Source organism: Pongo abelii, chromosome 18 (genome assembly GCF_028885655.2).
Source record: "Pongo abelii isolate AG06213 chromosome 18, NHGRI_mPonAbe1-v2.0_pri, whole genome shotgun sequence".
NCBI classification, from domain to species: Eukaryota; Metazoa; Chordata; class Mammalia; order Primates; family Hominidae; genus Pongo; species Pongo abelii.
Genome location: NC_072003.2, coordinates 31856065 through 31883406, shown reverse-complemented (window position 1 = coordinate 31883406; position 27342 = coordinate 31856065). Strand labels below are relative to the sequence as shown.

General features: G+C 46.7%; 1 protein-coding gene across 4 annotated transcripts in view; it reads right to left on the bottom strand.

Moving 5' to 3' along the window:
• Positions 1 to 27342, bottom strand: part of SGF29 (SAGA complex associated factor 29) — an 89378-nt gene that overhangs the window by 11248 nt on the left and 50788 nt on the right. For 2 of the 4 annotated variants that reach the window (XM_002826283.6, XM_054533768.2), the window contains exon 2: positions 24184 to 24520. The gene's annotated coding sequence lies outside the window, so the exon portion shown is untranslated. Of the gene's footprint in view, positions 1 to 24074; positions 24521 to 25235; positions 25524 to 27342 lie in introns of those variants that run through there. The other 2 variants (XM_054533767.2, XM_054533766.2) reach the window with 2 other exon arrangements.

Sequence of the window (27342 nt, the reverse complement as noted above, 5' to 3'; positions counted from 1 at the left end):
CTCTTTAAAAGATAATAATAATAAAAAGATACATTGTAGTCCTAACCATGGTACCTGTAATGTAACCTTGTTTGGAATTAGGATCTTTGGAGAAGTATTTAAGATGTCACTAAGATGAGGTCATAGTGGAATAGGGTATGCCCTTAATCCAGACACACAGCCAGGTGCAGATAGAAGCAGCGACTGGACTTGGACAGCTGCAAGCCAGGGAATGCCAAGGACTGCCGGCAGCCACCCATCCAGCCGGGAGAGACGCATGGAGTAACGGCCCCTTCTGAGCCTCCAAGAAGCAACAATCCCTTGTCTTTGGAACCAAGCTGACATCTTGATTTTGGAATTATGGCCCCTAGAACTGTGATGGAATAAATTTCTCTAGTCTTAAGCCACCCAGTTTCCAGTAACTTGTTATGGCAGCCATAAGAAATGAATACAGTGGCAAGCTGTCCTTGGATTCTCCTCCACCCTAATGATATGTTTAAATGTCATATGTTCAACGAAGTCAAGGAGTCAAGGAGTGTATAATTTTTGTATATAAATACAAAAATTAATATGAAGTGCCTTAAAAAGACAGCATGCCCTTAGCCCCTGCTCTGCTGCCAATATCCTGACAAACGATTCAAACATTTCTGGTATCCATATTTTAATCTGTAAAATGGGGATCATCTCTGCTATATTTTGGGAGATTCAAACAAGATTTTATATGAAGACACTTTCCAAGTCATAAAACACTGTTACTTTCTTACTATAGTGGGAAGATAATTTTTTTTTTTTTTTTTTTTTTTGAGATGGGAGTCTTGCCCTGTCACCCAGGCTGGAGTGCAGTGGTGCAATCTTGGCTCACTGCAATCTCTGTCACCCAGGTTCAAGCAATTCTCCTGCCTCAGCCTCCCAAGTAGCTGAGATTACAGGCGTGTGCCACCATGTCCAGCTAATTTTTGTATTTTTAGTAGAGATGGGGTTTCACCATGTTGGCCAGGCTGGTCTCAAACTCCTGACCTCAGGTGATCTGCTTGCTTCGGTCTCCCAAAGTGCTGGGATTACAGGTGTGAGCCATCACACCCAGCCAGCATGGGAAGAGAAATTAACTACTGTAAAATATCTCAATCAAGATGAATGTACTCTGATGAAAATAAAATGCTTCTGTACAATAAAAGATAATTAGGGCCAGGCGTGGTGGCTCATGTCTGTAATCCCAACACTTTGGGAGGCCGAGGCGGGCAGATCATGAGGTCAAGAGATAGAGACCATCCTGGCCAATATGGTGAAACCTTGTCTCTACTAAAAATACAAAAATTAGCCGGGCATGGTGGTGGGCACCTGTAGTCCCAGCTACTCAGGAAGCTGAGGCAGGAGAATCGCTTGAACCCGGGAGGTGGAGGTTGCAGTGGGCCGAGATCATGCCACTGCACTCCAGCCTGGCGACAGAGCGAGACTCCGTTTCGAAAAAAAAAAAAAAAAAAGATAATTAGAACAAGAGTAAAAAGACAACCAAAAGTAATCAAAAGTGTAAGTTATAAGTAGGTGAAAATAGACATATGCCTAAAGATAAAGGTATATTTGATAAAATAAGGGGAGATTTTTTACGGTGCTAAAATTTTGCACGATAGCCTGCATCTTACAAAGTTTGTTCAGGCTGGGGGTAGTGACTCACACCTGTAATCCCAGCATTTTGGGAGGTGAAAGTAGGAGGATGGTTTGAGTCCAGGAGCTAGAGATCAGCCTGGACAATATATAGCAAGACCCCGTCTCTATTTTTATTTTTTATTTATTTATTTTTTGAGATGGCGTCTTGCTCTATCGCCCAGGCTAGAGTGCAGTGGCGCGATCGCTGCTCACTGCAACCTCGGCATCCTCGGTTCAAGCGATTCACCTGCCTCAGCCTCCAGAGTAGCTGGGATTACAGGCACCCGCCACCTTGCCTGGCTAATTTTTTGTATTTTTAGTAGAGAAGGGGTTTCACCATCTTGGCCAGGCTGGTCTCGAACTCCTGACCTCGTGATCCACCCACCTCACCCTCTATTTTTGTTCAACTAACACATCCTCCTACTCACAGAGATCAGATTCACGCTGAATGGAGTAAACTCTTCCCCCAACTTGATCAACTGCGAACCTCTCTCCATGTATTTATTTGTATCTTCTTACAGGCTCTGCTGCTGTTATTTAAAAGTATAACAACATACAAACTAGGAATAGAGGGGAACCTCCTCAATCTGATGAAGGGCATCTATGAAAAACCCACAACTAACATCAGACTTAAAGGTGAAAGATTAAAAGCTTTCCCCTAAATCAGGAACAAGATGAGCACAGGCCCTTATCATTTCTAGTCAACACTGTTCTGGAGGCTCTCACCAGGGCAATGAGGCAATAAGACGAAATAAAAGGCATCCAGATTGCAAAGGAAGAAGTACAACTATTTCTATTTGCAGATGACATGACCTTGTATATAGAAAACCCTAAGGAATCCGTTAAACAACTATTAGGACTAAGAACAAGGTTAGAACTCATAGCAAAGTTGCAGGATACAAGATCAATAAACAAAACTCAATTGTGGCCAGGCCCCAGAGGCTCATGCCTGTAATCCCAGCACTTTGGGAGGCTGAGGTGGGAGGATCACTTGCAGCCGGGGGTCCAGACAAGCCTAGGCAACCAGATGAGCCTGAGCCCCACTTCTACTTTATAAATTTTTTAACTTTAAAAAAAGAAAGCTACAGTAATCAAGATGGTGTAAGCAAAGACATCTAGTTCAATGGAATAGAACTGAGAGACCAGAAATGGTCGACTAATTTTCAACAAGGGCATCAAGACAAATTAGTGGGGAAAGAATAATCTTTTCAACAATGGTACTGGGACAATTGAATATCCACATGTAAAAGAATGAATCTGGTTCCCTACCTCAGCCCATATACAAAAATGATCTGAATAGACAGTTCTCCAAAGAAGACATATAAATGACCACCAAGCACATGACAAGATGCTCCATATCATTGGCCATTGGGAAATGCAAGTCAAAACTACCGAAAACACCACTTCACACCTACAATAAAAAAGAGACAAGAGTTGTGAAGGAGGTAGAGAAACTGTATGAATGCATATAGTGTGATATTATCCATACAGTGGAATATTACTTGACAGTAATGAAGTACTGAGACACGCTATGACATGGATGAACCTTGAAAACATTATGCTAAGTGAAAGAAACCGCAGTCACAGAAGACCACATAATTGTGTTTCCATTTACGTGAAATATCCAGAATAGCCGAATCCATAGAAAGCTGGGTGGGGAAGGGTTGGAAGATAAAGGACAGCAACTATTAATGGGTATGGGTTTTTTTTTTTTTTTTTTTTTTTTTGCCAGGTGATGAAAATGTTCTAAAATTGTGCTGATGGTTGCACAACTCTGAATATACTAAAAACCAATGAGTTGCACACTTTAAATACATGGTACACGGCCACCCCACCCCCAGGCAAATATTAATTTACTTTCTGTCTCTTCAGATTTATGTAGTCTGCACTTTTTTTTTTCTTTTTTAATGAGACAGAGTCTCACTGTGCCACCGAGGCTGGAGTGCAATGGCGTGATGTTGGCTCACTGCAACCTCCGCCTCCCGGGTTCAAGTGTTTCTCCTGCCTCCCAAGTAGCTGGGACTATAGGCGCCCACCACCACACCCGGCTAATTTCTGTATTCTTAGTAGAGATGGGGTTTCGACATGTTAGCCAGGCTGGTCTCAAACGCTTGACCTTGGGTGATACGCCTGACCTTGGGTGATCCACCTGCCTCGGCCTCCCAAAGTGCTGGGATTACAGGCATGAGCCACCATGCCAGGCCTGCGCTTTCTTTTCATTGCTGAATAACATTCCATTGTTTTACTATATCACATTTTACATGTCAGTTCATGAACTAATGGACATTGGTTACGTCCGTTTTTTTGGCTATTATGAATAATGCTGCTATAAGCGTTGTGTACAAGTTTTTGTGTGGGCACGTTTTCTTTGTTTTTCTTTTTTGAGACAGAGTCTAGCCTTGTTGCCCAGCTTGGAGTGCAGTGGTGTGATCTTGGCTCACTGCAATCTCTGCCTCTCTCGTTCGAGCAATTCTCCTGCCTCAGCCTCCCAAGTAGCTGGGATTATAGGCACCCATCACCATGCTGGCTACTTTTCGTATTTTTAGTAGAGATGGGGTTTCACCATGTTGGCCAGGCTGGTCTCAAACTCCTGACCTTAGGTGATCCACCCGCCTCGGCCTCCCAAAGTGCTGGAATTACAGGCGTGAGGCACTGCGCCCGGCCCTTCTTTTTTAACTTTAATTTTAGGTTTTGGGGATACATGTGAAGGTTTGTTGCATAGGTAAATACGTGTCATGGGAGTCTGTTATACAGATAATTTCATCACCCAGGTATTAAGCCCAGTACCCGATAGTTATCTTTCCCCACTCCTCCCTCCTGCCACCCTCCCCGCCCAGTGTCTGTTGTTGCCTTCTTTGTATTCATGACACGTTTTCATTTCTGGGTACACATCTATGAGTAGAATTAATAATGTGTTTTTTTTTAACGTATTATACTATGTTTATCTTAATAAGCATATTAAACATAAACTCTGTTTAACCTTCTGAGGAGCTGCATGCTGTTTCCAACTGGGTGACCATTTTACACTCCCACCTGCAATGTGCATTCCCATTCTGCATCTGCGCCAGCACATGCTATTGTCTCTCTCTGTCATTTTTATTTTTGGCAGAGGCAGGGTCACACTATGTTGCCCAGGCTGGTGTGGAATTCCTGGGCTCAACCAATCCTCCTGCCTTGGCCTCCCAAAATGCTGGGATTACAGGTGTGAGCCACCAATTCTGGCCTCTCTCTTTTTGATTACAGCCATCCTAGTGAGTCTGAAGTAGAGTCTCATTGTGATTTTGATTTGTGTGTCCCTAACGGTTAATGGCATTGAGCATCTTTTCATATGCTGTTGGCCATCTGTGTATCTTACCATTTTAAAGTTTGGTTATTGGTCTTTTTTGTTTGTTTGCTTGTTTGTTTTGAGACGGAGTCTTACTCTGCCGCCCAAGCTGGAGTGCAGTGACTCAATCTCAGCTCACTGCAACCTCTGCCTCCCGGCTTCAAGCAATTTTCCTGCCTCAGCCTCCTGAGTAGCTGGGATTATAGGCACACACCACCAAGCCCAGCTAATTTTTGTATTTCTTTTAGTAGAGATGGGGTTTCACCATGTTGACCAGGCTGGTCTCAAACTCTCAACCTCAAGTGATCCACCCACCTTGGCCTCCCAAAGTGCTAGGCTTATAGGTGTGAGCCACCGTGTCCAGCCAGTTGTCTTGAGTTGTGTCCTTGGAAGCACATGTTTTTAATTTTTATGAAGATCAATTTCTTTTTCTTTTAGCTGCTTGTGATATTGATCTGTGTTGTCCCACATGTACAACACTGTTTTTACCACCACAGCTTTACACAATGCATTGTCATATAGAGAAGAACATATCCCCTTAGAAACATTTAGAGACCTAGGAACAGAAGCTACATCTGTGTCTCAGGTGGCGGTGAGGCCAGATGGTGGATCCTGGTGCCAGTACCCCCAGGGCTTGTATACCGTAGGGAAGGGGTGGTTCAGAAGGGATGCACTGGACAACTGAAGTATGATAACATCAAGATTGTGTGACCCCATGGCAGGATTTATGGTAAGTATGTACTCTTACACAAGGAACAATAAACAAACTGGAAATCTTGGAGTCCTTCCCAGAACTGGAATTAATCAGAAGTGAACACGGTGAACTAGAATCCAGGATGAAGTTGCTTTAGTCTCCCTAGTTGTATTAGTTAAAACCACACAAAAGAATAAAAGTGGAGTTTAGATCACAGATTGGAAGTGGATAAATCTGAGCATGATCAGCATGCAGGCTGTTGCTAAAGTCTTGGGAACTGATGAGGCTAGAGATTGTCTGCTAAGTGAGGAAAAAGGAAAGAACCCCAGTGAGCCATAAGAAAGAAAGTGAAGGTGTGGACAGAAGATGCAAGCTCAGTGGCCAGATCAGGGAAGGTGTGGATTGGCACAGAAAGGGTTATTCTCTCCTGCTGAAGCAGGAATCCTGGCTGAAACTGTTATAGGGAGTTGGACAGGAACAAGCGGGGCAGGAGAGGGCTCTCCCCCACCCACTAGGTGCCAGGGAGAGGCCATTTCCTGATGGTCCACACTTGATGCACTAAAGTGTTAATTGAATGCAGACACCAGGGAGACGCACCTCCCCGAGCATGCACATTAAGAGACCAAATGGCAGAGCATGGCCTCCCAGGGCACATCACCAGAACAGGGAAGAAAGCCTCAGATGGGCATCCATACAACTTCCTACACACTGTGTGTGTGCCCACCTCCCAAGGGTAAGGAGTGCACTGTGCATGCAGGCAGCTCGCCGTGAGGGAAGAATCATGGGAAAAGGGCCAGCCTTGGTCCTAGAATGTCCTAGGATCAAGGTTAAACACCGCATTGGACCTCAGCACCCGCGTGGGTCTCCTCCAAGTGTACTTCTCCTTTCTTTCCTGTTCCAAAGCTTCTTAATGAACTTCCACTCCTGCTCTGAAACTTGCCTCGGTCTCTTTTTCTGCCTTGTGCCCGAGTCGAATTCTTAACAGGCAAGAAGTGAGATTGCTGCAAACCCGTACAGATTTGCTGCTGGTAACTCAGATACCTTCCACCCGTAACAAAACCAATGGCCCGCCTTGCATATGCCCGCACCTGAGCCCTATTAACAGCCCCACCACTGGACAGGGGGTTTTACTTTACATGGTACTGTCACAAACAGCGAGAGGTGCTGCAACCACACCGCCAAGTCATCTGGTTAGCCTTCCCTTAGCACACTTCAAACCTCCTCTCTCCTCAATATCCTTGATACTGCCCTCAGACCCAGGCCTGGGTCCTATTAGCTGATATCTGAGGTTCCTACTTCACTTGGAAGGGAAGCCAGAGACTTTATTCCCACCATCAAAACTACAAGCTCTGTATAGCAACGCCTGTCACCTCTGCCTTCACCCTGAAGAGGGAAAAACAGTCTTCATTTGTGTTCTGAATTCCATCTCCCCTCCGACTGTCAGCGAATCCTTTCTCCTCTACCAGTGAACAAGCATGATTGAGGAGAGTTCATCTTGAAAAAACACAAAAGAGCTTCCAAACCCCTTTAGAGGCCCCCACGTCTGTTCCTCTTCATGGCAAAACTTCTTCCCTAAATTGTGCAGGGATCCAGTGCTGCTTCCTTGTCCCCACTTCACTTTCCAACCCACTTCTCTAACTCTGTCCTCACCAGCCTCTCATCAAGAGAGCCAACAGCCCCTGCAGGGGAAGCGTGAGGGCCCTCTCTGCTGCTTCCGACGTGGCCTCCTGATCTTGACATGATGCTACCCTCTTCTCCTCTGGCTTCAGGGCCTCCCTCCTGGCAGTTCGCCGGCCACCCACCTCCAGCTCCTCCTCTGGGCTGGAGCCTGGCTATCTCTTGCACCCCCCCAGGTCCTCACCCCTACTTCCTGGCTGTGTAGTGCCATCTCCCAATCTGTACATCCATCAAAAGAAAGTCACAGAAGGGATGATAAACAGCACCAAATGCCACAGAAGAGGACTCAGAGGGGTCTCCCAAAGCTGAGGAAGTCACTGAGGACCTTGGGGAAAACACTTTCTGTGGAAGAGAGAAGCCAACACACAGGGGGGTGAGGAGAATGCAGGAAGCAAATGTAGGTTACTCTGGGAGCACGGCTGGGAGGCCAGCGAGCAGGAAGGGGTATGGGGGGTGCTGAATGGAGGAAAGTGACACGGAGGAATGTGACCATGTGGCTGGGGGGAGTTTCATGCTGAGAAGCCAGGGACAGAAGAGGGGGCTGTGTGAGAGGAGGCAGGCGCAGCGAGAGACAGGCTCTAGCACTGGATCATACCCAGCAACACCTCCCCGGCTCAGCTGACATTCCTTCTGGCCTGTTCCCTCTACACTGTCTCAGACACACGATCTTGCTGCCTGCCCACTCCTACCTGCAAAGCCCTTTCCCTTCTGGCTCAAGGCTGCGCTTGCCTGACCAGTCCTAAAGAAGCACACTTTTCTCTTGCTTGACTCTTCCTAGAACTGACATGGACTCTGCAACACACCTTTAGAAACTGGCCTTCTACCAGGCATAGTGGCTCATGCCTGTTAATACCAGCACTTTGGGAAGCCGAGGTAGGCGGATCACCTGAGGTCAGGAGTTTGAGACCAGCCTGGCCAACACGGTGAAACTCTGTATCTACTAAAAATACAAAAGTTAGCCAGGCGTGGTGGCGGGTGCCTGTAATCCCAGCTACTCGGAGGCTGAGGCAGGAGAGTTGCTTGAACCCAGCAGGCAGAGGTTGCAGTGAGCCGAGATCGTGCCACTGCACTCCAGCCTGGGCAACAAGAGCTCCGTCTCAAAAAAAAAAAAAAAAAAAAAAAAAGGGCCAGGCGCGGTGGCTCATGCCTGTAATCCCAGCATTTAGGGAGGCTGAGACAGGTGGATCACAAGGTCAGGAGATCGAGACAATCCTGGTTAACACAGTGAAACCCCATCTCCACTAAAAATACAAAAAATTAGCCAGGCATGGTGGTGGGTGCCTGTGGTCCCAGCTACTCAGGAGGCTGAGGCAGGAGAATGGCGTGAACCCAGGAGGCGGAGCTTGTAGTGAGCCAAGATCGCGCCACTGCACTACAGTCTGGGCAACAGTGCAAGACTCCGTCTCAAAAAATAAAAATAAAAATAAAATAAAAATAAAAAAAGAAGAAACTGGCCTTCTAGCCAGCTGCTATTGGTGTATCTTTTCTTCCCCAACAGACTAGAAGCTCTCAGGCAAGAACGGAAATCTCTGCTTTCATCAATCAATCACCACTCATTAGTAGCATCAGGCACTTAGCAGGAACTTTTCAAATTTTCACTACTTCACACTCCACCTCTCTCCTTCCCTGACCCCCATCTCCACAGTTAGGTCCACTTTGGATTTCCTTACATTGACTCTTCCAAACTTTTTTTGAAAGCGTAGGCTCCTTGGCTTCTGCAAGCTACCGCATCAAATATGAACTACATGGTACTGACTCCCAAATTGATCCCCAGCCCAGAGGGCTTCCCAAAGATTCAGAATCTTTTTTTTTTTTTTTTTTTTTTTGAGGTGGAATCTAGTTCTGTCACCAGGCTGGAGCGCAGTGGCGTGATCTCGGCTCACTGAAACCTCCACCTCCCTGGTTCAAGCGATTCTCCTGCCTCAACCTCCCAAGTAGCTGGGATTACAGGTGTCTGCCACCACGCCTGGCTAATTTTGTATTTTTAGTAGAGACAGGGTTTTGCTTTGTTGGACAGGCTGGTCTCGAACTCCTGACCTCAGGTGATCCACCTGCCTCGGCCTCCCAATGTGCTGAGATTACAGGCGTGAGCCACCATGCCTGGACAACAACAGAAATTTATTGCTCACAGTTCTGGAGGCCGGAAAGTACAAGATACGGGCCCAAGTATATCCGGCATCGCTCTCCGCTTCAAAGATGGCACCTTCTCACTGCATTCTCAACATGGCAGAAGGGGCAACACAAGTCCCTCAGGCCTCTCTCATAAGGGCGCTAACCCCATTCTTGAGAGTGGAGCCCTCACGGCCTAATCACTTCCCAAAGGCCCCACCATGTTGGGGATCAAGTTTCAATATACAAATTTTAGGGGAACACAAACACTCAGACCACAGCATTTGGCTCCTGAACCCCCAAAAGTCATGTCCTTTTTACATGCAAAATACATTCAGTCCACCCCAATGGCCCCAAATAGAAACTCATTCTAGCATCAACTCAAAAGTCTAAAGTCCAGAGTCTCATCTATCATCTAAATCAGATATGGGTGGCTGGGTGTGGTGTATCACGCCTATAATCCCACACTCTGGGAAGCGAAGGTGGGTGAATCACTTGAGGTCAGGAGTTCAAGACCAGCCTGGCCAACATGGTGAAACCCTGTCTCTACTAAAAATACAAAAATTAGCTGGGCATTATGGCAGGCACCTGTAATTCAGCTACTCAGGAGGCTGAGGCAGGAGAATCACTTGAACCTGGGAGGCGGAGGTTACAGTGAGCCGAGATCCCACCAGTGCACTCCAGCCTGGGTGACAGAGTGAGACTCAATCTCTCGCTCTCAAAATAAATAAATAAATAAATAAAATTTAAAAAATCAATCAATCAGTCAGGTATGGGTGAGACTCAAAGTACAATTCATCCTGGGGCAAATTCCCCACCATCTGTGAGCCTGTGAAATCAAACGTGTTATGTGCTTGTAAAATACAATGGTGGGACAGGCATAGGACAGACATTCTAAAAGAGAGAAATAACAAAGAAGAAACGGGTAATAGGTCCCAGGTAAGTCCAAAACCCAACAGAGAAAACCCCATTCAATCTCAAGGTTTCTGAACAATCTTCTTCAACTCTATGTCCTCCTACCTTCCAGACACACTGGCAGGGACGTGTTGCTGGGCTCTGGGCAGCCCTGCCCGTACAGCTTTGCTGGGCACAGCCCATGCAACAGCCCTCACTTGTTGGAGTTGCATGCCTGTGGCTCTCACAAGCTGGAGTTGCACACTGGTGGCTCTACCAGTCTGGGGTCTCAGAGGCAACCCTACCCCCAAGGCTCTGCTAGGCAATGCCCTAATAGGGACTTTCTCCAGGGGCCTTTACCCTGTGTCAGTTCTCTGCCTGGGCCCAAGGCTCTTCAGGGCATCCTTTACAATCTAGGTAGCCATGCCCCTACAGCTTGTGTATTCTGTGCACCAGCAGAGACAGCGCCATGTGGATGCTGCCAAACTACCTCGGGCTGCCAAGGAGCACTGCCCCAGAATGCTAGGAACAGAGCCTTGAAACGGTTCTGCCCCCAACACCCTGGCCTTCTGGGCCTGTGATGGGGGTGACAGCCCCCACATGCCTTCGGGGTTATCCTTCCATTGTCTTGATTAGTACCTGGCTTCCACATCCATACTAGTCTCCTTATCAAAGGATGGCTTGGCCACACCCTTCATATTCTCTCCAAATACATTTATTCTTTTTTTTTTCTTTTTGAGACAGGCTTTCGCTCTGTTACCCAGGCTGGAGTGCACTGGTGCAATTTCAGCTCACTGCAGCCTCAATCTCCCAGGTTCAAGTGATCCTCCCACCTCAGCCTCCTGAGCAGCTGGGACCACAGGCACATGCCACCATGCCCGGCTAATTTTTTGTAGAGACAGGGTTGCACCATGTTGCCCAGGCTGGTCTTGAACTCCTGAGCTCAAGTGATCCACCTGCCTCAACCTCCTAAAGTGCTAGGATTACAGGCGTAAACCATTGTGCCCAGCCTACTTTTTCATTCTTTACAATGTGGCCATGCTGAGAATCTTCCAAATGCTTAAGTTCTGCTTCCCTTTTGGTTTTAAATTCTGTATTTAATTTGTTTCTCTCTTCTCACATTTTACTATAAGCCATCAAGAGAAGCCATGCCACCCCCTCACCACTTTGTTCAGTGACTTCATCCACCAAATATTCTATTTCATCACTCTTAAGTTCTCCCACAAAACACTAGGACATAAGAAAGAAAAGAAGCTTTTATTTTTATTTATTTCTTTTTTTTACTTTATTTATTTATTTTGAGACAGAGTTTCGCTCTTGTTGCCCAGGCTGGAGTGTAATGGTGCGATCTTGGCTCACTGCAACCTTCGCCTCCCGGGTTCAAGCGATTCTCCTGCCTCAGCCTCCCAAGTAGCTGGGATTACAGGCACAAGCCACCACGCCCGTCTAATTTTGTTTTTTTTTTTTTTTTTTTTTGAGATGGAGTCTCACTCTGTCATCAGGCTGGAGTGCAGTGGCACAATCTCAGCTCACCACAACCTCCGCCTCCTGGGTTCAAGCGATTCTCCTGCCTCAGCCTCCCAAGTAGCTGAGATTGCAGGCACATACCACCATGCCCCGCTAATTTTTGTATTTTTAGTAGAGACGGGGTTTCACCATGTTGGCCAGGATGGTCTTGATCTCTTGACCTCGTGATCCGTCCGCCTAGGCCTCCCAAAGTGCTGGGATTACAGGCATGAGCCACTGCTCCCGGCCAAGGAACTTTTAATCTGAAGAATGTGAGCCCCCCACCCCGCCCCTTAATTATCAAGCCCAGAGAAGCAATGAGATGCAACAGCGTTCATGTCTCACTCCACACTTAAGCTAAATAATCAATCACCTCATGAAGCCACTTGCTATGTGAGCTCTAGACTAACTCATGCAAAGTAGCTATACAATGCCATACACTGGCATTTTCCATAATTTCTCATATCCTATAGTTCAACAATGTATAGCCAGTCACTAATTCATGTTATCTCTGTAAACCAATGAGAATTCCTGTCAAACAACTTTTTTTTTTTTTTTTTTTTTTTTTTTGAGATGGAGTTTTGCTCTTGCTGCCCAGGCTAGAGTGCAATGGCGTGATCTTGGCTCACTGCAACCTCCACCTCCCAGATTCAAGCAATTCTCCTGTGTCAGCCTCCTGAGTAGCTGGGATTATAGGCGCCGACCACCATGCCCGGCTAATTTTTGTATTTTTAGTAGAGATGGGGTTTCACCATGTTGGTCAGCCTGGTCTCGAACTCCTGATCTCAGGTGATCCACCCGCCTCAGCCTCCCAAAGTGCTGGGATTACAGGCGTGAGCCAACACGCCTGGCCCCTTTCAAACAACTTTGTGTGAGCCCACTCCTCATTCCCTTTTGCCTTTAAAAATCTGCTTGTAACAAAGGCCAAACAGAGCACTCCCCAAGGCAACTTATAAGTGTGTCCCAGGCTGCAGTCCTCAACCTTGGCCCAAATAAACTCTACATTAATTTTGCCTAGGCTTGTTCCTTTAGGTCAACAGGCACAAACCCAAATCAGCCAAGTTCTTTGCCACTTTATAACAAAGATCACCTGTCCCCCAGTTTCCACTAACATGTTCCTCATTTCCATCTGAGATCTCATCAGAATGGCCTTTACCATCCATATTTCTACCAACATTCTGTTCATGCCCTCTTAGGGAATCTCTAAGAAGACTGAGGCTTTCTCTACAGCTCTCCTCCTGTGCCCTTACCACACCTGTGCTTAATGATTTGTTCATGACAATGTAAACTTTTTCTAGTATGAACGTCATAACTCCTTCAGTCTCTACCCACTACCCAGTTCCAAAGCTGCTTCCATATCTTCAGGTATTTGTTACAGCAGCACCCCACTTCTGGTACCAATTTGTCTTAATCCATTTGGCTGCTTTAACAAAATATTTTAGACTAGGTAATGTATAAACAACAGAAATGCATTGCTCTAGAGGCTAGGAAGTCCATGATCATGGTGCCAGCAGATTCAGCATCTGGTGAGGGCTTGCTCTGTGCTTCAAAGATGGTACCTTCAAAACTATAAGCAATATGTTTCTATTGTTTACAAATATCCAGCCTAAGGTATTTTGTTACAGCAACCCAAATGAACTAAGATACTCACTCACTGGTTGAACATCTCTACCCAGAGAAGACTCCAAATTACTATGCTCAACATGGATATTCCTTATACAGTTCTACTTCTCTATGGCTAGAAATTTTCCATAATAAAAATATTTAAAAAATCATATTGAAGCTAAAGCCTTAAAAAAATAAAAATAAATAATATTTTTAAAAGTCAAGAAAATGAAAAGAAAATCAGTGTGTCCAGAAAATATTCTAAAATTGGATTATGGTAATGATTTTATAATTGAATGTACTTTAAAAGCCAATTAACTGGTGGGGTACGGTGGCTCACCCTGTAATTGCAGCAGTTTGGGAGGCCAAGGTGGGTAGATCACCTGAGGTCAGGAGTTTGAGACCAGCCTGGCCAACATGGTGAAACCTGGTCTCTACTAAAAATACAAAAAAAGTATCTGGGCATGGTGGTGCACGCCTGTAATCCCAGCTACTTGGGAGGCTGAGATAGGGTCTCACTCTGTTGCCCAGGCTAGTATGCAGTGGTGCAATCTTGGCTCACTGCAACCTCTGCTTCCCGGGCTCAAGCAATTCTCTCTCCAGGCTCAGCCTCCTGAGTAGCTGGGACTACAGGTGTGCACCACCACACCCAGGTAATTTTTGTAGAGACCAGGTTTGACCATGTTGCCCAGGCTGGTCTTGAACTCCTGAGCCCAAAGTGATTTGCCCGCCTTGGCTCTGAAAAGTGTTGGGATTACAGATGTGAGCCGCCATGCCCAGCCCCACATAATTTCTTATCTCCATGCCTGCCCTATGTTCACACTGTTCCCTCTATCTGGGACATCCAAATCACTCCTAATCCTCTCAGTTAATTACTTAATCTTTAAGATCTAGCTTAGCACCAAGTCACCTCCTCCACTGATCACAAACTGAAACTCCCAGTCTCCTAGGCAGGGTTAAGTTGCCTTTCTGTTCCCCTAAGACCCTCTTTCTTTCTCCTTTTCTTTTCTTTTTTTTTTTTTTTCTGAGACAGAGTCTTGCTCTGTCGCCCAGGCTGTAGTGCAGTGGCACAATCTTGGCTCACTGCAAGCTCTGCCTCCCGGGTTCACGCCATTCTCCCACCTCAGCCTCCTGAGTAGCTGGGACTACAGGTGCCCACCACCACGCCTGGCTAATTTTTTTGTATTTTTAGTAGAGACGGGGTTTCACCGTGTTAGCCAGGATGGTCTCAATCTCCTAACCTCGTGATCCGCCTGCCTCGGCCTCCCAAAGTGCTGGGATTACAGGTGTGAGCCACCATGCCTGGCCCCCTAAGACCCTCTTTCTAGCACTGTATCTACCAAATCACATTCAAATCTTCTTTGTATATATTTGTCTCCTCCCCTAGTTTGTCCAGTCTTTGAGGGTAGGGATCACTTTATTCTCCATACCTAGCAGAGAGCCTGGCACACTGGGTTCTCAATAAATGCTGACTGAATCACTATCCTTTCCTTCACCATAAAACTACCATACCGGGCTGGGCGCGGTGGCTCACGTCTGTAATCCCAGCACTTTGGGAGGCCGAGGCTTGTAGATCACAAGGTCAGGAGTTTGAGACCAACATAGTGAAACCCCATCTCTACTAAAAATACAAAAATTAGCCAGGTGTGGTGGCGGGTGCCTGTAGTCCCAGCTACTCTAGAGGCTGAGGCAGGAGAATTGCATGAACCCAGGAGGCAGAGGTTACAGAGAGCCAAAATCGCGCCATTGCACTCCAGCCTGGGTGACAGAGCGAGACTCCGTCTCAAAAAAAAAAAACAAAGAACTACCATACCTACCATCGTCACTTCTCCCATTCATGCCTCAGCCCACCCTCAAGCTCCCAGGGAGCTCCTGGAAGCTCCTGGACCTTTCTGCTGCACTGCACACCTGCTTACATGCTGCACCTCAAAGCTCCACTCTCTAGATTTCCATGTGTGATGGTTAATCCTAGGCAACAACTTGTCTGGATTGAGGGATGCCTAGATGGCTGGTGAAGTGCTGTTCCTGGGTGTGTCTGTGAGGGTGTTGCCAGAAGAGGCTGACATTTGTCAGTGGACTAGGAGAGGAAGACCCACCCTCCATATGGGTGGGCACCGTCCAGTTGGCTGCCAGCGTGGCTGGCACAAAGCAGGCGGAAGAAGGGGGACTAGCAGCTTGCTGACTCCGCGTGCTGGCTCTGTTCTGTGTCATGCCGGACACTTGGCCTCCTCTCCCCTTGCCCTTGGACATGAGACTCCAGGTTCTTTGGCCTTTAGACTCTGAGACTTACACCTCTCAGGGGCTCTCAGGCCTTAGGCCTCAGACTGAGAGCTGCACTGTTGGCTTCCCTGGTTTTAAGGCTGGCGGACTTGGACTGAATTATGCTACCAGCTTCTCTCTTTCCTCAGCTTGCCGATGGCCTATCACAGGATTTCACCTCATAATCGTGTGAGGCAATTCTCCCTAATAAACTCATATGTGTGTATATATATATATATACACTCTATCAGTTCTGTCCCTCTGGAGAATGCTAACACACCAGGCCTCCACGCTCCCCAGTGTCTCTAACCACCATTCTGGTTTTTTGCCGCCTCCTTCTCTACCCCAGTGGAAGATCGCTCCGGGATCCTCTTCTCATTCTCTAAGCACTCCCTAAGCATTCTCATCAGCTTCAGGCTAAACTTCTAAATCAGTGTCATCAACCCCGACCTCTTTCCAAGGCTCCCAATTCAGACTTCCAACTGCCCCCTGAATAATCCCACTGAGATGCACCCGCAGATGCTCACACTTCCAGTCCCGCACTGCTCTGCCTTCTAGATGCTGGTTAACAGCATCGCTGCACAGCTGGCTTCCCGAGCTGGGAATCCAGCCCCCTCTCTCCCACCACGCTTGTCATTGTTTTAGTTGAGGCCCTCATCACCTGTCTCATTGTCTCATGTGGTTGTTCATAAAGTCTGTTTCTCTTGGCCAGGCGCGGCGGCTTAAGCCTCTAATCCCAGCACTTTGGGAGGCCAAGGCGGGCAGATAACCTGAGGTCAGGAGTTCAAGACCAGCCTGGCCAACATGGCAAAACCCCATCTCTACTAAAAATACAAAAATTAGCCAGGTGTGGTGGTGTGCGCCTGTAGTCCCAGCTACTCGGGAACGCCTGCAGTCCCAGCTACTCAGGAGGCTGAGGCAGGAGAATCGCTTGAACCCAGGAGGCGGAGGTTGCAGTGAGCCGAGATTATGCCACTGCACTCCAGCCTGGGTGACATCGTGAGACTCTGTCTCAAAAAAAAAAAAAAGTCTGTTTCTCTAGAAAAACACACACACAAAAAACTTTGAGTAAACAATATACACACATAGTAAAAAAATTCAGATTATTTTTGAAATACAACGAAATCTCTTGTCGCTTCAGGCAACTAGTTGTTTCTTGGGTATTCCTTTAAAGATATCCCATGTACATATAACAAGAAAAAATGGTGTGTATCTCATAAAAGCTTTTGCTGACAAAGACACACAGACACACACAGAGTTTGAAACTTTCAGAGAGAGAGCTGACCACGTGGTCTGGAGGATCACTGTGCCTACTGGGTAGTGCCTTGCCTGGCAGAACCACCTCATTTTATAATTTCACAATAAGCTCTTGCTATCCCTGGATCCCATCAGCCACAAACTCTCAAAGCGGAACATCTAACTGTGCCCACTGCCTTGATGCCCCTTGCCTCTGGCACGTATCTGGCGAATGGCAACACACTCTTACCACGCACACCCTCTCTTCTTTGCGGCCTCCTTGGCTACCAACAGTTATTACAGAACCTCTGCCTCCCCAGAGCACTCTGGTCACCGCTGTTTCCAATTATCTCCCTTTTTCCCCTAATTAAGGTGAAAGAAAAATGCAACATTAAAGGATGTTTTAAAGCAAATCCCAACAACCTCAAGTGATTTTCATTCTGTATCCACCTTCTGTAAATGTTATATAACCACAATCAGAGCACATACACCCTTTTAAGACTGCTTTCTATGTGTGGAAGAGTCTACTTCTCAGACTTCCAGCCCCTTAAAAGTAGAAGAACTAAGTCTTTTTTTTTTTTTTTTTTTTTGAGACAGGGTCTCACTCTGTCACCCAAGCTGGAGTGCAGTGGCCCAATCTTGGCTCCCTGTAGCCTGCACCTCACAGGCTCAAGTGATCCTCCCACCTCAGCCTCCCAAGTAGCTGAGACTATAGGCATGCACCATCACACCCAGCTAATTTTAAAATTTTTTTTGTAGAAATGAGGTCTTGCCTTGTTGCCCAGGATGATCTCAAACTCCTGGGCGCAGGCAATCCTCCTGCCTCAGCCTCCTAAAGTGCTGGGATGACAGGCATGAGCCACCATGAGCGGCCAAGAACTAAATCTTAATGGATTGTCTTTGCATCTTGGCACCCAAAATAAAGCCTGAAATACAGGAGGGCTTGGATCCCCATTTGTCAGACCCTACTTGGGAAAACACTGAAGAGGTGAGCAGCATGCCCAGCATCAATACAAGTATAATTTCCCGCAAAGAAATGAAGTACGCCACCTGCCATACAGCCATCAGGGAAAGGAACTGGACCTTCATGTTCCAGGAATAGTCCAAGGAGGGGGAAGGGAGAGAACAACTGTAAAGTTCTCATAAAGCCTCACACTCACCCTGCATGAATTATTTAACCTTTCTGGGTCTCAATAAAATTAAAACAAGAGCACCTACTTGATGATCAAATATCTAAGAAAGGTCCTAGGCTGCGGCTGGCCCAGAGCATGCACTTAGTGAACGCTAGTGGCCCTTTTCATCTGGAGGCCAGGGGTCTGCTGTTACATTGAGCCAAAGAGCCAATCGCACAAGCAAAAGAAACGCTGACGCTTGCCAAACCTAGGAATAACCCCGCGATGATGGCCTGGCCAAAGACCACACCATTTAAGGGATCTCTTGTTTGAGCTTTGCCTACTGGGTAGTGGCTTGTCTGAAAGAACAAGCTCTTCCTATGATTTTACATCAAAGTGCTGCTATCTCTGGATCTGGTCAGTCATAAGTCTAAACTTCCCCAGGAAACATGTTCTAAGTAGAAGCAAAGGTTTCTGTGACCTTATGAGAACAAATGCCAAGCCTGCTGGTGCAAAGCAAGTGGGAATGAGGCCCTGGGGTTGGAACCATAACGAATTGGAAGGCCAGATGGGGGGACACTGCACTTCCAGGCCAAGTGGCTGGTTTTATCAGAGTCTGAGGGTGCCAGCTAATCTTATCACAATTCTATCGTGTAAACAAAACTGTCCCAAACCCTGAGAGGCTCAGCAATTCCAGCAAGGTTTCAAGCATTCTTAGGAATGCTGAGGCAATGCCCAGTACCCTAAACTTTTTGGCTCCTAGCATGCTCATGTTCCCACTGACGTAGAAGGCCACATCTTTTCTTTCTTTCTTTCCCCCACACCTTTTGTTTTTTTTGTTTTTTGTTTTTTTTTTTTTTTAGAGACGGAGTCTTGCTCTGTCACCCAGGCTGGAGTGCAGTGGTGCGATCTCGGCTCACTGCAATCTCTACCTCCAAGGTTCAAGCAATTCTCCTGCGTCAGCCTCCCAAGTAGCTGGGATTACAGGTGCCAGCTACTGCACCCAGGTAATTTTTGTATTTTTAGTAGAGACAGGGTTTAACCATGTTGGCCAGGCTGGTCTCCAACTCTTGACCTCAGGTGATCTGCCCGCCTCAGCCTCCCAAAAAGTGTCGGGATTACAGGCATGAGCCACTGTGCCTATCCAGCTAATTTTTAAACTTTTTGTAGAGATGGGGTCTCACTATGTTGCCCAGGCTGGTCTTTAACTCCTGTGCTCAGGTGATCCTCCCAACTCAGCCTCCCAAATTGTTGGGATTATAGGTGTGAACCACCACACCTGGCCTGACAAAGTTTTAATAACTGCTTTAAATTTTTAAAAAAATTTATTTTAACTAATTATTTTGATTCTCTTTTAGAATTCTTGTCCGTTGATACCAACATCTGGGTCCTCTTGGGGTTGATCTTCATTGATTGCCTTTTTTTTTTTTTTTTGAGACGGAGTCTTGCTCTGTCACCCAGGCTTGAGTGCAGTGGCACGATCTCAGCTCACTGCAAGCTCCGCCTCCCAGGTTCACGCCATTCTCCTGCCTCAGCCTCCCGAGTAGCTGGGACTACAGGCACCCGCCACCACGCCCGGCTAATTTTTTGTATTTTTAGGAGAGACGGGGTTTCACCATGTTAGCCAGGATGCTCTCGATCTGCTGACCTCGTGATCCACCTGCCTCAGCCTCCCAAAGTGCTGGGATTACAGGCGTCAGCCACTGCGCCGGGCCCGTTGATTGCCTTTTTGTGTGAACACAGATCATATTTTCCTGTTTTGTAAAAATATATTTTAAAATTTTCGTTCCTTTTTTTTTTTTTTTTTTTGAGACAGAGTCTCGCTCTGTTGCCCAGGCTGGAGTGCAGTGGTGCAGTCTCAGCTCACTGCAACCTCTTCCTCCCGGGTTCAAGCAATTCTCCTTCCTCAGCTTCCTGAGTAGCTGGGATTACAGGTGTGTGCCACCACGTCCAGCTAATTTTTGTATTTTTAGTAGAGACGGGGTTTCACCATGTTGGTCAGGCTGGTCTCGAACTCCTGACCTTGTGATCCACCCACCTCAGCCTCCCAAAGTGCTGGGATTACAGGTGTGAGCCACTGCACCTGGCCTTTTTATTTTTTATTTTTTGAGTCAGAGTCTTGCTCTGTTGCCTAGGCTGGAGTGGTGGCACGATCTCAGCTCACTGCAACCTCCACTTCCTGGGTTCAAACAATTCTTGTGCCTCAGCCTCCTGAGCCTCCTGTGTACCACCACACCTAGCTAATTTTTCTGTATTTTTAGTAGAGAAGGGGTTTTGCTATGTTGGCCAGGCTGGTCTCAAACTCCTGTCCTCAAGTGATCTGCCTGCCTCAGCCTCCCAAAGTGCTGTGCTGGGATTACAGGCATAAGCCACCATGCCCAGGCCATTTCTTGTGTCTAAGAATTTTGGATTATATCCTGGACATTGTAGATGATGTGTTGTAGACTCTGGATTCTGTTATGTTCTTGAGAGTTTGGTGTTTTGTTTCTGTTAAACAGTTAATCACCGCTGAACTCAAACTCCAAATCTAGCTTCCCTGAGGCAAGCATCAGTTGAAATCTGTACTGATCTTTTAAACTTGGCTAAGTTGCTTGGAATGTGCCCCATGTTTGTCTAGTTCAGAGGTTTAGGCAGACTTTTTAAAATAACAACTTAATGGGCCGGGTGCGGTGGCTCACACCTGTAATCCCAGCACTTTTGGAGGCCAAGGTGGGCGGATCACTTGAGGCCAGGAATTCGAGACTAGCCTGGCCAACACTGTCTCTACTAAAAAAGTACAAAAATTAGCTGGGTGTGGTGGCGCACACCTGTAATCCCAGCTACTTGAGAGGCTGAGGCACAAGAATCACTTAAATCCGGAAGGCAGAGGTTAAAGTGAGCCAAAATCGCACCACTGCACTCCAGTCTGGGTGACAGAGTGCGATTCCGTCTCAAAACAACAACAACAACAAAAACAGCTTAATGGAGACAATTTGCATGCCATACAATTCTCTATTTATCTCTCTATCTATTTATTTGAGACAGGGTCTCACTCTCATTGCCCAGGCTGGAGTGAAGTGGTGCAATCACAGCTCATTGCAGCCTTGACTTCTTTGGCTCAGTCAATCCTCCTGCCCCAGCCTCCCAAGTGGCTGGGACTACAGGTGTGCACCACCACACCCAGCTAATTTTATAATTTTCTGTTGAGATGAGGTCTCATCATATTGCCCAGGCTGGTCTCAAACTACTGGGCTCAAGCAATCTTCCTGCTTCAGCCTCCCAAAATGTGCTGGGATTACAAATGTGAACCACCGCACCCACCCCAGTTCACTTTTTTAAAGTGTGCAATTCAGTGTTATGTTAGTCACAAGGTTGTGCAAATATCACCACTAATTTTAGAACATTTTCACCAACTCTCCTTAAAACCTTATTAGCAGTCATTCCCCACCCCCTTCTCCTCTCAGTCATTGGCAGCTATTATTCTAATTTCATATTTGTACATTTGCCTATTCTAGACATTTCATATAAATAGAACTGTACTCTGTGACCTTATGTGACTGGCTTCTTTCACTTAGCATGTTTCCAAAGGTCATCAATGTCACAGCACGTATCAGTAACTTCATTCCTTTTCATGGTTAAATAACATTCCATTGTATGGATAGATCTCATTTTTAATCCACTCATCCGCTGAAGAATTTGTGAAGAATTTGGAATCCCTTCTCTGGGGCTATCTTCTTTCCATCATGGGCTTTTTAATGCCTCATGACAAGGCATTTAACAAAACCAATAAACAGGCGGGTCACACTGGCTCATGCCTGTAATCCCAACACCTTGGGAGGCCAAGTACAGAGGATTGCTTGAGCCCAGGAGTTTGAGACCAGACTTGTCAACATAGCCAGGCTCTATCTCTACCAAAAATAAAAAATACCCAGATGTGCAGCCAGGCGTGGTGGCTCATGCCTGTAATCCCAGCACTTTGGGAGGTTGAGGCGGGTGGATCGTGACGTCAAGAGGTCGAGACCAGCCTGGCCAACACGGTGAAACCCCATCTCTACTAAAAAAAAAAAAAAAAATTAGCTGGGCATGGTGGTGCATGCCTGTAGTCCCAGCTACTCAGGAGGCTGAGGCAGGAGAATCGCTTGAACCCGGGAGGCAGAGGTTGCAGTGAGCCGAGATTGCACCACTATACTCCGGCCTGGGTGACAGAGCGAGACTCCATCTCAAAAATAAATAAATAAATAAATAAATAAATAAATAAATAAATAGAATCTATATTCATCAATTGGTTAAAGAGACATTAAGAAGAGAAGACAATTTTTTTCCTTAATGACTCTGTATTGCAACTTATGCCAGTGTTTCTCATTTAAACCTTACAGCAATCTTATAAAATAGATAACAGAAGGGTAAGTATAGTGAAGAAACTGAAATTCAGATAGGTTATGCTAGGTAACTCAGGAAAAATAGGTAGTTGAGCTGGGACTGCAAGGCTGCAAGTTCTAAAACCTATGCTCTTCCTCTGAATTCCAAGTTGTGTCACGACTTCAGCATATTCAATAGTAAAAGAGATCACAAAAGTGGAAGCTGCCAATCCACCATTAGGCTATTATGACAACACTCAAAGTATCACCAGTAAAATGATGATTGAGGCAACTGAAAAACAAAGCTAGGGAAATGTGATGGTTAACTTCATGTGTCAAACTGATTGGGCTAGGGGATTCCCAGATAGCTGGTGAAACACTTTTGAGTGTGTCTGTGAGTTTCCAGAGGGTTTGCTTTCCTGGGCTTCCAGCTTGCAGATGGCAAATCTCGGGACTTCTCAGCCTCTATAATAGTGTGACCCAATCCATCACAATAAATCTCTTTCAATATAGCTATACAGTTGACCCTTGAACAATGCAGGTTTTAATTGTGCAGGTCCACTTATATGTGGATTTTCTTCCACCTCTAGGACTCTTTTTTTTTAAACAGGGTCTTGCTCTGTCACCCAGGCTAGAGTGCAGTGGCACGATCTTGGCTCACTGCAGCATCCACCTCCTGGGTTTAAGCGATTATTGTGCCTCAGCCTCCCAAGTAGCTGGGATTACAGGCACCCACCACCACGCCCGGCTAATTTTTTTTTATTTTTTTTATTTTTTTTTAGAAGAGACTGGATTTCACCACGTTGCTCAGGCTGGTCTCAAACCCCTGAGCTCAGGCAATCTGCCCACCTCGGCCTCCCAAAGTGCTAGGATTACAGGCGTGAGCCACCGCGCCTGGCCGGTATTTACATTTAAAATGTGAAACTGGGATTGTGGTGGCTCATGCCTGTAATTCCAGCATTTGGGGAGGCTTTGGTTAGGAGGACTGCTTAAGCCCAGGAGTTCGAGGCTGCAGTGAGCTGTGATAGCACCACTGTTCTCCAGTCTGAGCCAACAGAGAACGTGTCTCTAATAAAAAAAAAATGTGAGATGATGCCTAGGTTAGAATCAACAGAGGAGAAGCCAGAGAGAGCAGAGGCAAAGGAAGTGAACGTTCAGCAAGCCAAATGAAAACAGTGTTTCAAGATGGGGCAGTGATCCACAGCATCACATGCTGCTACAGGACTGAGACCTAACTTAACAATAAATTTGGCCACCTAGAGATCACTGGTGGCTTTGACAAGAAGCCTTTTTAGTGGAGTGGTGGAGACCAAAGCCTGACTAGAGGCTCAAGGGTTCAAGACTTAGACGAGAAAAGGCATTAGTGAGAGTAGACTAAGGCCTCTGGGTGCAAACCCGAGCCGAGGAAGAGGTAACTGGAGGACAGCGAGGGTGAAGGAGGCTGTTTCGCTGTTCTTAAGACGGGCATTTTTTGGCCAGGCGCGGGGGCTCACGCCTATACTCCCCACACTTTGCCGAGCCCAGCGTGTCGCTATTTCCTACCCTCGCCCGGGATGGAAGCACGCACGCGCAGACCTCGAGCGGCCGGGCGCAAGGCCCGCCCTCCCCTGGCCCCGCCCCTTCCGCCCCCGAGCCCCGCCCCTCCCCCCACCCCCACGAGCCCGGCCCCTTCCCGCCCAGAGCGCGTGCGCACCGACCCTAGAGCGCCGCCTCAGGGAGGTCGGGAGCCGCGGCGCGGAGGGAGGACTCAGCTCTTCACTCCCGCGTTTCGCCGGAGGTCTCAGGCCACGGCCCGTCCCCACCTACCGAGTCTCGGACAAAACAAGCTCGTCGGCCTGGAAACTGCGACGAGGGGAGCAGGCGCGTTCCTCGAACGCTTTTTCGGAGTCAGCGGATGATCACGGACCTGCGTTCGAAGATTGGCGGCACGTCGAGAACCGCACACGCTTTTTTTCCTTTTATGAGCGTAGTCGCGCGCGGAGGACCGTGCACGCATGCGTAGTCTTTCCTCTGTGACGTGACCCGCTGCCCCGTGGGAAATGTAGTTTTCACTTGGCACACCGCTCGGGCTCTTGGCGGAACCTTAATTTAACCAAGCAAAGTGCTTGTGCGTTTTCAGCGTTTTCTCACATTTCCCCAGAGTCTATTTAAAACAAAAAGCAAAAAATAAATAAATAAATAAAACTTGAAAGCGAACAGATTGCTGCTTGCTGGAGGTGGATGGGCGCAGGGGTAATATGAAAACTGTACTTTCTGCTCAGTTTTGTTGTGAACCTAAAAATGCCCTAAAAAATAAAGTCTGTTGTTAAAAAATTAATTAAAAACAGGCCGGGCGCGGTGGCTCACGCCTGTAATCCCAACACTTTAGGGCGCTGAGGCGGGCAGATCACCTGAGTTCAGGAGTTCGAAACCAGCCTGGCCAACATGGTGAAACCCCATCTCTATTAAAAAATACAAAAATTAGCCGGGCGTGGTGGCGGGTGCCTGTAATCCCAGGTACTGGGGAGGCTGAGGCTGGAGAATCGCTTGAATTCAAGAGGCGGAGGTTGTAGTGACCGGAGATTGTACCATTGCACTCCAGCCTGGATGACAAGAGGGAAACTCCATCTCAAAAAAAAAAAAACAACACAAGCAGATCTTTAGAACCAGAAATCATACTTTTAGGGAATCTTCTCAGGAAACTACTAAGGATATGGACGTGCAATGGACGTGTGGCCTCAATGGTATTCATCGAAGGCCATCCTGGTATCTTAAAGTTTCTTACTACAAATGTGTGTAATTATTTGTTGATTATTTGAAAAACTTGCAAGTCCTGTGAGATTAGGATCATCTTTTGTTCACCTGTGTATTTCTAGTACCTAGCACAGTGCCTGGCCATCACATGTTTCTTTTTCTTTTTTTTTCTCTTTGAGACAGGGTCTTGCTCTGTTGTCCAGGTTGGAGTGCAGTGGTGCCATCAGGGCTCCTGAGTAGCTAGGACTACAAGCACACACCAGCACGTTCTGCTGATTTTTAAATTTTTTTTGGTAGAGATGGGCGTCTTGCTATGTTGCGTAGGCTGGTCTTGAGTTCCTGGGCTCAAGCGATCCTCCTGCCTCAGCCTCCCAAAGTGTTGGGATTACAGGCATGAGCCACCACGCTCAGCCCCGTCAGTATTTTTCTGTTTATTAGAGAATCTCAGGCGTTAGCACTGAAACTATTTTAACCCAAAAATTAATGCGTCATTTTCTTCCATCACACTTGCATTTCTTTCTGTGGGCGTCAGGTCAGTGAATGACATGCCCATCCACCCAGCTGCAGTTCTACTTACTGCCTTTTATGAAGGTTATGCTTTGAGAGATTTTGCAAATTTTGCATTTGTAAAGGTCTCAGGGGCTCTTTCTCCTGATAGTTAAATATCAGCCCTAGCTAGGCCAGGTGTGGTGACTCACGCTTGTAATCCCAGCACTTTGGGAGGCCAAGGTGGGCGAATCACGAGGCCAGGAGTTTGAGACCAGCCTGGCCAATATGATGAAACCATGTCTCTACTAAAAATACAAAAATTAGCTGGGCATGGTGGCACGCACCTGTAGTCCCAGCTACTCTGGAGGCTGAAGCAGGGAAGAATCACTTGAACCCAGGAGGCAGAGGTTGCAGTGAGCCAAGCTTGTGCCACTGCACTCCAGTCTGGGCAACAGAGCAAGACTCTGTCTTAAAAAATAAATAAATAAAATAAATTTAAAAAATCAACCCTAGTCACTGATCAGGAGAGATGTAGAGCTCACAGTTGTTTTTTAAATTATTTTGGTCTCTGCCCTGTTTTAAAATTTTATTGTTAATTTCTGATTTTTCTACAATAAACATTTATTGATTAACTTTTTAAAAAGTGTTTTAGAGTGTTGTCCACATGTAAGGAATTGCTCTGTCTTCTCCACATCCACATTTCTCAAAAGAATGATCTATACTCAGTTTTCATGTCTCACCTCCTACTTAGTACAATGTCCTGAGTCAGCACCTGGGGGTTATCCCTGACATCACCCTTTCCCTCCCCTCCCTCATTCAATCCACCACGTGTCTGCAATATAAAAACACATTTGTTGGCACTTGCTATGCACCGGGCACTATTCAAAATCCTTTACACGTATTCATTCATATAACACAATCCACCTACTTTTCACCTCCACCACATCCACCCTAGGCCAAGGTAGGGACACCTTCCCTAAACAACTGCAAAGGCTTTCTGTTTTTTAATCGCTGGTGCTAAGGTTGAGTTACTTATTTCTACTTAATGACACACTTCGTCATTGGGCTCTGCATGGCCTCTCTATTTATTTGTTATTTTAAAAATTTTTTTGAGACAGAGTCTCACTCACTCAGGCTGGAGTGTAGACCCGCGCCACGATGCCCAGCTAATTTTTTGTATTTTTAGTAGAGATGGGGTTTCACCATGTTGGCCAGGCTGATCTCAAACTCCTGACCTCAGATGATCCACTCACCTCAGCCTCCCAAAGTTCCTGGGATTACAGGTGTGAGCCAGTGCGCCAGGCCTCAGCGCTCTGCTTTCAACACCTGTCATTGTGTGCACACTTTACCTATGACTTACAGCAACCATGCAATATTTCGAAGTGGGCACCCACATTTCAGTTATGAGGGACCTGTAAGTTGCCTCCAACTACTACTGGCTACCACAAACAATGCCACAGTAAACAACCTCATGCTTATTCCCCTGTGGTCTGTGTGAAGATTTCTCTGAGATGTATGCCCACTAGTGAGACTGAGCAATGCCATCTTAAATGATCTCCCCTCATCTGTTCTGGCCAGAGTGGCACATGCCTACAATCCCACTGCTTTGGGAGGCTGAGGCTAGAGGATCACTTGAGGCCAAGAGTTCAAGGCAACAGTGAGCTATGATTGTGCCACTGCACTCTAGCCTGGAAAACATAGTAAGATCCTGTCTCTACAAAAAAATTCTTTTTAATTAGCCAG